Genomic DNA, 10281 nt, shown 5'->3' on the forward strand with positions numbered 1-10281 from the left:
TTGTACTCGTACGCGTCAGTACCAACGCAAAGGCCCACACCGTATGTACTACGTCTAGTCCAATACGGTAGAATTTGGATCACAATTTAACAATCTCCACCTTGAGCCAAATTCCCTCCAGTAGTCGAAGAAAGTAAATAACTCCATCCAAATCAGCATAAACACCTTCCGCGTCAAAGTCCATTGGACTAGTGTGAAATACCAACTGAGCCTGAGCAAAGCCCAAACTTATTGGTCGGAACTGGCTTTGTCATCATATCAGCAGGATTATCAAGAGTACTTATCTTGCATACCTTCAAATCGCCTTCAGCAACAACATCTCGAATATAATGAAATTTGACATCAATGTGCTTTGTTTTCTCATGATACATTGGATTCTTTGTAAGATATATGGCACTTTGACTGTCAGAAAATATGGTAGGGCAAGATGAATCTCCACAAAGCTCAGCGTACAAACCTCTCAACCAGATAGCTTCTTTGCATGTCTCAGAATAGCCATATACTCGACATCAGTAGTGGAACAAGCCATAATAGACTGCAAAGTTGCTCTCCAACTCACAACACAACCACCAATGGTGAAAACATAACCTGTGACTGACCTTCTCTTATCCAAATCACCAGCAAAATCAGCATCAACAAAACCAACAAGTCCATCTTCAGTTCTCCCAAACTGTAAATAAGCATTAGAAGTACCTCGCAGATATCTGAAAATCCACTGAACTGCTCTCCAATGCTCTTTTCCAGGATTAGCCATGTATCTACTGACAACACTCAATGCATATGATAAATCCGGACGAGAACAAACCATGGCATACATAAGTGAACCAACTGCACTCGAATAGGGAACTCCAGACATGTACTCAATATCTGCATCTGACTTAGGACATAAAGTTGATGATAATTTGAAGTGTGCAGCTAACGGAGTACTTACTGGCTTGGCATTATGCATATTAAAACGACGAAGAACTTTATCAATGTATCCCTTCTGACTTAGATATACTTTTCCAGATGGTCTATCTCTGGATATTTCCATGCCAAGTATTTTCTTTGCTGCACCCAAATCCTTCATCTCAAATTCATTACTCAATTGCTTCTTTAGTTCATTAATATCTGACATACTCTTTACAGCAATAAGCATATCATCAACATAAAGGAGCAAATAAATAGTTGAACCTTTGACAGTTTCCAGATAAACACAACTATCATAATTAAACCTTTTAAAACCTTGAGAGAGCATAAAGGTGTCAAATCTCTTGTACCACTGTCTAGGGGATTGCTTCAATCCATAAAGAGATTTCTTTAACTTACAGACAAGCTTTTCTTTTCCAGGAATAACAAAACCTTCAGGTTGTTCCATATAAATATCCTCTTCTAATTCTCCATGTAAGAATGCAGTTTTAACATCCAATTGTTCAAGCTCAAAATCATGCATGGCAACAATACTGAGTAAAGTGTGAACAGAGCTATGCTTCACAACAGGAGAAAAGACTTCGTTATAGTCAATACCTGGAATCTGACTGTAACCTTTAGCAACTAACTTTGCTTTATATCTTGTCTCATCATTAGGAGAAACACTTTCTTTCCTCTTGAAAACCCACTTGCAACGAATAGGTTTCTTCTCTCTAGGTAATCTTACTAAATCCCAAGTGCCATTCTTTTCAAGTGATTCCATCTCATCATGCATAGCATTCACCCACTTATTACAATCACCAGAAATAATAGCCTCGGAATATGAAGAAGGCGCAGAATTACCTTCAATTTCTTCTGCAACAGATAAAGCAAAAGAAACAATATTGCACTCTTCAATTAACCTGTCAGGTTTATTAATACCCCGTCTAACTCTGTCACGTGCGAGATTCCAACTGGGCGGAACAATAGGCTGATTTGGAGTGGGAGTGACATTATCATCATTAACGACGGGTTCATCATGTGCATCAACAATTTCATGACCAGATGTATCACCCGAATCAATAACATGCTCCACCTGAACAGTAGGCTCCTGAACAATAGGTTGCTGTTCACTCTCAACGGGAACATTAGTAGATGAAACATCATGTAACATAGCAGATTCATTAAAGATAACATTTCTGCTAATAACAACCTTCTGGGTTTCAGGATTCCACAATTTAAAACCTTTAACACCAGACTTATAACCAAGAAAGATGCACTTAACAGCCCCAGGCTCCAACTTTCCATTATCAACATGAGCATAAGCAATGCACCCAAAAACTCTCAACTGTGAGTAATCAGCAGGTGAACCAGACCATACCTCAATTGGAGTTTTCTTATTAAGAGCAATAGATGGTGAACGGTTAACGAGATAACAAGCAGTGGAAGCGGCCTCAGCCCAAAAACGCCTATGCAAACCTGCATTGGACAACATGCAACGGGCTCTGGAAATAATGGTCCTGTTCATACGCTCAGCAACACCGTTTTGTTGAGGAGTATAAGGAACGGTGTAATGTCTGACAATGCCTTCAGACTTGCAATAATTCTTAAATTGCTTAGAACAGAATTCCATACCATTATCAGTGCAAAGTATTTTTACCTTCTTTTCAGTTTGTCTTTCAATCATAATCTTCCACTCCTTAAATGCTGAGAATGCTTCATATTTATGCTTCAAGAAATAAGGCCAAACTTTTCTCGAATAATCATCAATAATAGTCAGCATGTAACTTGCACCACCTAGTGACTTTCTGTGAGATGGTCCCCATAAATCAGAATGGACATAATCAAGAATACCTTCGGTTGTATGAGTCGAAGTGTTGAACTTCACCCTCTTGTGCTTGCCGAAGACACAATGCTCACAAAATTTCAATTTACCAGGCTCATATCCATCAAGAAGACCTCTCTTATTTAACTCTGCCAAACCAAGTTCACTCATATGTTCAAGACGCATATGCCAAAGGTTAGCAGCATCACAATCAGAATTCTTTGAAATAACTGGAGTAGCGTTACCTGAAACGGTAGAACCTCGAAGGTAATAAAGACCATTGGTCGAACTCAAATCACCTTTCATCACAATAAGGGAACCTTTGGTGACTTTCAAAACACTATCTCCACCTGAATACTTGTATCCCTTTGCATCAAGGGCACTCATAGAAATAAGATTTCTCTTCATCTACCGAACATCTGTCAAAGTTCTGATTATGCCATCAAACATCTTGATTCGAATAGAACCTATGCCTTCAATCTTGCATGGTGAATTATCAAAACCCAAAACGGAACCAACAGCAGTAGTGGAGTCAAAAGTATTAAACCAATCTCTATGTGGACACATATGAAAAGTGTATGCAGTGTCAAGTACCCACTCATCATTGGTCTCAGCGCATCCAGCAATAACGACAAGAGCATCATCGGAACTATCATCACGAGCAACGTTAGCAGAATTTTCACCTAGTTTGTTACCTTTCCTCTTTTCCTTGTTCTGCAACTTGAAACACTCTGAGATGTCATGCCCGCCTCTCTTGCAATATCTGCAATACTTCTTGTCTCTGGATTGCGACCGGCCCCTTGGCCGTTCTTACTTTTGCCTCTGTTTCCATTATTGGAGTTCTTCTCCTTTGTCCTGCCACGAACCGATAATCCCTCGGCTTGGGATGAACTTGAACCATCATGAGGCACCATTAATTTCATCTTCTCCTTAGAGTTCAAAGCTCCATAAACTTCATTGAGCGTGAGAGTATCACGACTGTATAATATGGTGTCTCTAAAATTGGTATAAGAACTTGGCAGTGAACAAAGTAACATTAAAGCAGTATCTTCCTCTTCATACTTAACCTCCATTGCAGCTAGATCAGATATGATCTCTTTAAATTCTGAAATATGATTCAAAACATTACCTCCCTCAGGTAACCTGTGCAGGAATAATTTTTGCTTCAGATGCATCTTGCTGGTAAGATCTTTAGTCATGCAAATCCCTTCCAGCTTTAACCATAGAGCGGCGGCAGTTTTCTCGCTCAAAACTTCCCGCAAAATATTATTATGCAAATGGAGTTGAATTTTTGACAAAGCCTTACGATCAATTCTTTTCTCCTCATCAGTCCAGTCCTCAATTCGGTTCTTTCCGAAACTATCCAGTGCTTAATCATAGTCGGTCTGTGCCAACAACGCTCACATCTTAACTTGTCATAGGGTAAACCTTGTGTCACGGTCCAGCGGCGGAAGATCGTACTTCATGGAAGCCATGAGTAGATAAATCTGGTAAGCATCGGGTGTGGACTAAGCAGTAAAAGAAATCCAAACAGTAGCAATTAGGCACCAAAGTGCGCTGTAGCTTGACGTGATAGCGTACTAGTTGAAGTGCTAGTACACTAGTACTGCCAGCCCTTGGTCTTCACGTGTGGACATGGCGGCTGGTCAGAACACTCGCCGCTGAAAAGAATCTGGGGACTTTGTCCACGCGGCTGCTGCTTTTCTTCTGTCGCCTTGAGACTCGGGAGCAGCGGCGGCTAGATTAAATCATACAACACGTCGGCTCGGTGCAGCGGATTCGTCTCGATCTCGGTGTAGAGGAAAAATCAGTATCCGATCTTGATCTAGACACGGATGATGAGCCGCCCGGACTCGGCGGATTGCACGACGCGGCGACAGCGCGGAACCCTAATCCTCTCGATCTCAAATCTCATCTCTGCCACTTGGCTCTGATATCACTTGTTAGATAATAACAAGAAATAAACGAGACACAAGAGACATGAATTTTTACGTGAAAACCCTTGCGGGAGAAAACCACGGACGCACGAAGGCGCAATCACTATAAAGAGGAGTATTACAAGCACGAGACGACATGCCGTCTTAGGTGCGACTACATGGGGTATATATGAGGGGCAACACATAGGAGTCCTTGTAGGACAAGTAAACGAGTTGTACTCGTACGTGTCGGTACCAACGCAAAGGCCCACACCGTATGTACTACGTCTAGTCCAATACGGTAGAATTTGGATCACAATTTAATATGTACACTATATTCCACTGAGCACCTCCGAGATAGTGAGCTGGCACAACAACCTGAGACCGACGAAGTCTTCACATGTGTCTCATGGTCGACGAAAACATCTCTTCTCACTGAATCGTCAGAAGTCTGAAAAAGATTCAGGAAAATGCGTACATCAGTGTCAAATTTAAGACTTAAACCTCAATAGGCTGGTTTCACCACAAGGAACCTAACTATCCGAGCTGCGGTCAATTTACTCCATAGGATATATCGGCTAAGAAAGGGACGCTCTATCCTCCCAACCATGGATCAACCACTCAATAACTAGTACGACCCCAGAGTGAAGGACGATGATGGCGAACGATGAAAAACAGTGGGTAAAGCAAAGTATGATGCAGACCGGGCGGTAAGAACGTGAGCTGGTTAAAGTGTGTGGCGTGCAAAACGGAAACTCCAAGGGAGATCACTGTCACTGCAAGTATGATCAGAACCGATCGGTCGATCTGCTTAGCTTTCAGAGACTAGCTTTTCGCCACTCCGCGGCGCATGCCCTGTCGCGTCTGCTAAGCTAGCTAGCTCAGATGCCAGGGCCGTCCGAACTAGCTTTCGGCTCTTAAATTGCATTTGAACACTTGCTCCATCCCTGTCGATTGCCGACACGCAAGTATGCGAAGTCTACATTCTGTATTTATCAAAAAGGCTTTTGCTCCGCTTTATATATAAAGCACCGATCATCAAGCATCCAGTACAAACGCACGCCATCGCAACACACGCACGCATCCAGGGCAGGATACATAGGCGCTGAGCGCAACAACACCACTCCTAGCATTATCACCACTAAGAGAAGTAGCCACATATGACGAGCCATGCGCTCCAAGGCGACGCCTCCAGGAAGGGTACGACATCGGAGCGCCGCCACCGCCCGATCCAAGGATTAGAGTTTCCCCTAGAGTCACATGACGGACAACGAGAGCCGCGACGACGCCTTCAGGAAGGGAAGATCTTCGCCGCCGCCGGTCTGTCCGAAGATAGAACAGGTTTTCACCTCGGCCAACACTCACCGCCACCGAACGCCACACCTCGGCAACCACGCCGCCCACACGGCCATGGCCATCGGGCAGCACCAAGCCACGGCCTCCGCCCGAGAGCACCGCGCAACCACCACCAGGGCCGCCGCCCCGGCATCCAAGACCTTGACACCACCTCACCCGAGACCTGCCGCTATCCCAACCAAAGAGACGAGCAGAAAGGTCCCACCTTTCGCACCCCTGGGCGACCCCAGCGCCGAGACCCAATAGGCCGGCCACCTGGCCTCCATCGACCCGTCCTGCAGCACTGGGCGCGAGGTGAGCTCGGTCCCGTAACACCGTGCGCGAGACGAGGTCAGTCCTGCTGCACCGTGCGCGGGACGAGCTCGGACCTGCGCACCGGGCGCGAGACGAGTGATGGACCGCAGCTGGGAGAAGGCCAGCCCTTCGCCGAACGTAGCGACCGGACGACGAGGAGGAGGGGTCAAAGGCCGATACAAGCCGCAAACGGACGAACCGACGCCAGGACGTGCCAGCCGTCGCCGAAGCCGACTTGCCAAGCCGCCGTGGAGCCAACCACGGTCGGAAGAGCGACCACCCCGGCCACTGCCCAACCCGCGCCGCCCGGTGAGCCCCCCGCGTCGGAGCCGCCGGCCACACCCCCCCAGGGCACCACCGCCACCACGCTGCTGCCTCCCCGGAGATGAAGGAGGCCGCCGACCGCAGACCAAGGCCAGCGTAGCCCGCGCCATCCAACAGGAAGCTCGAAATCCCCCGGCTGGACACGCATCCACCATCACGCGTTGCCGGCCGCCACAGCCCCCCGTTGCCCCGCACGAGACGCCGCCGACCGGCAGCACATGGGAGCTCAGGCGAGCTCCCACCACCCCCCAGCGTCGCCGGCCAGACCCCAGGCGCCAGATCCGGGCGGATCTGGCCCGACGCCCACCAGCGCGCCGCCACCCGATCTGGACCACCCAGCAGCCGCCGCACCATCACCGGGGCACACACCGACGCCGCGCCGCCACCAGATGGCCGCACCGCCGGCCCTCGCCACCGGCGCCGTGCCGCAGGGCCCTGCCGAAGCCCAGCGCCGCCACCCGCGAGCTCCGCCCCGCGGCGGACCCCGGAGCAGAGGAGGAAGGAGATGCCCCGCCGCCGCCGCGCCGACCAGGCTTTGCCCGTCAACGCCTGCCGGCGGCGGCAGGGGAGGGAGGGGGGAGGGGAACGGGAGGAGCGGCGGCTAGGGTTCCCCCCCCCCCCCCCCCCCCCCCCGGCACGCGTGGGCGCGTCGCGGGAGGGACGGGAGGGGGGGGGGGGGGGAAAGACCGTGCGTAGTCCCCTCCGTACCCTAGAGGTGTAATGGATCACATGAAAGATTTGTTTCGTTTCGATCACATTCTGTATTTATACTGCATGTAAGGTACATAGCTAGATTAATGACGTAGTGAAATCAGGAAACACAAAATACAAATTGCAATCTGTTAAGTATTCCCGGTCACGCTTTATATATCCGACCGAGCCCACCATATCGGCACATCCAGATGCATGGATGCATGTGTCATAAGGTAGTCGAATCGTGATTCTGAATCAGATCGAAGCTCCGATGGTACGACCGCAATTGTAGAATCTTCGCTGTTAGAATCGTATAAGAAACATACTCCTTTTGTTTCAAATTATAAGAATCATGGATTAGGCGGTGTATCATTTTTCTTTCAGGAAAATTAGCCAGTATCTTCGATATGTGTATGTTTGTGATGAGTGTGTGATTTTGTGGACCACATGATAACACATCGCGATCAATACGCAGAATGATATATATATATATATATATATACTAGATCGACATAATGATCTCAGAGTCAGACTATCGGTCTCCAACAGACGAAAAACACTAATTTCCTTGTACCGGGAGTTGTCAGGACAGTGATCGTCCCTGGATCATCAAAAACTAATGGTGTACGCTCGGACCACAACGTACGCATGTCGACGCAAAAATCACGGAAAGCAATGGTACGCATGATCGAGAGCACCACACTCAAACCACGTCGCCCTCAAGAAAAGCAAGAAGGAGAGGCTCTGCTTCACCCTCCACGGAGTGCAGTTGGCGGTGGCACGTAGATTCAAGAGCTTGCTGGCTGGCAAAGCTAAAAGAATCGTGGATCAAGAGCGAGCGAGCGAGCGTACGTACCTTCGCCGCAGCCGAGGCTGCCGAGCTTGGTGCCGGTGAAGGGCGTCCTGGTCCGGATGAACTCGAGCAGCGTGGTTCCGGGGTGCACGTCGCCGGCGGCCACCTCGTACCGCCGCCTGTTCAGCGCGAACACCACCCTCTCCAGCCTCATCGGTCGATCTCCCTGATCGCTCGCCGGCCGCCGGTCGTCACCGATCGGTCGATTGCACGCGGTGAGCGAGCTGCTAGTCTGCTTCTGCTAGTGTATGTGAGACTGTGTTATGAGCCGCCTTGCGATCTAGGACGACGTGCACGGCGATAGATGGAGGCGAGCTGCTACCTGGGAGTTGAATGAATGGGCAGCTGCGTGATGTTTGAATGATAGCTGGTCGATGGTTAGCACTTGCGGGAGAGGATCGAATCCAGTGTCATGCTCGGGCAGCACGCTACGGAAAGGCTAAGCAATGCTGTCCAGTCCAGAGTCCAGACACGAAAAGGTCCCGGCATTTTTTCTGTTGCGTTCGTATTCCTGTAAAAATACAAGGCGAGAGACATACATACGACCCTATAACTCCCGTCTCAACCGAACGTGCAGCCGGTGGCTCACCCAGCAAACCCAGAGCATCTCCGCCCTCCTCCTTAGGGCAAGGACTATAGGAGTCTCGAAAATACAATTTTTCCAAACTTCAAAATAGTAGATAAGCATGTCGCCTATCTACTATACACTGTTCATCTTTCCAAACTTCAAAATACCATTTTGGCACCATTCAAAATATAGGGCTCACTAGAGCTCGTGCGCCAAAGTCACTTTTTGCACTCTCCGCCCCCCTCTCTGCTATGGTAGATAGGCGACCGAATCCCCAACGTCAAATGCTAGTGAGGCCGTGGGTCCCCCCCCCCCCCCCCCCCCCCGCCCCCCCCTCCGCCCATCGTTGGAGGGGGAGGGAACTGCGATGAACCATCTTGTAAACCCGTTGATCGGGAATTTAAGGAGAGTTTGCAATCATCATGTATCATAATGCACCTCATAGCATGACTTATCATATAGTTGCATGGTGAAAAAACCCTTTAGGTTAACTTTGCAATATGCCCAAATCTGCTCATAAGTGAATGTTGCGAAGAAAATGGCATCCAACTAATGACTTGGTATTTTCCCGAGTCCTAAATGTCACAACCAACACCGAGGATGGATCTCAAATTTTCTGTCTTAGTTTTGGTATTTGAATCAAATGATAATTGTTCAGATTCAAAAAGGTAGAACTGTAATTTAATTGCTTGGTGGTGATTCCGTTAATGAAAATTGATATATCGGGATAATATGTGGCCCTTAACCTCCAGTAAAATTATCAGGACTTTTGGAATCATATTTCATCTACATGCAATTCAGACCCAAATTTAGGGCAGGACTGAATTTGAATTAAATGATAGTCAAATACTTCTGAAAAATCTTGAAAATTTTCACAATAGTGTGAAAATAGTATAATTGGAACATGTACCTACAGTTTTGAACCAACAAATGATTAACTAGCCCTTTAAAATCCAAGGAATGAAAGGAATACAAGAAATAGGAGAGAGGAGGAGGCAACCCAAACCAAACTGGGCTGAACCGGGTCTAGTCGGTCTCCCCCACCTATTTCTTTTTTTTTTCTCTGTTTCGCAACAAAAGATATTTTTCTCTTTTCCTTTCCCCACTGAGCAATGGGGCCCGATGGGACCCACCAATCAGGTCACCTTCCATCTCATCAGAGAGTTTCCCTCCAGGTCGAGATTGGCATTGACACCCAGGGCACCAGCAGGCAACATGCAAGTTGTCTGGACGCAATCGTGGCATCTTCGGCGAGCTTCCCCTCTGCCTCCATGTCCCTGAGCTCCCCTCGGTCGATTTGGCCAGGTACTCTAGCCGATGTCGACGTCGTCCCCGGCTTCGGCGGACACCTCCACGGTCCCTTCGTGGCCACCTTCTTCCCCAAGCTCACCTCTGCTCGTCTGAGCCTTGAGCTTTGACGCATCCTCGCGGCCAAGATCACTTCTGCTCGTCTTCGACGACGCCTACTGTCGCACCCTCGGGATCCGCCGGCCGCCCCGAAGGCCAGAGCATGCAGCGCTGGCCATCGAACAACCGGATCACCTGTAGCTCCTGTAAGTCCACG

This window comes from Aegilops tauschii, unplaced genomic scaffold (assembly GCF_002575655.3).
Source record: "Aegilops tauschii subsp. strangulata cultivar AL8/78 unplaced genomic scaffold, Aet v6.0 Super-Scaffold_267, whole genome shotgun sequence".
Taxonomy (NCBI): domain Eukaryota; kingdom Viridiplantae; phylum Streptophyta; class Magnoliopsida; order Poales; family Poaceae; genus Aegilops; species Aegilops tauschii.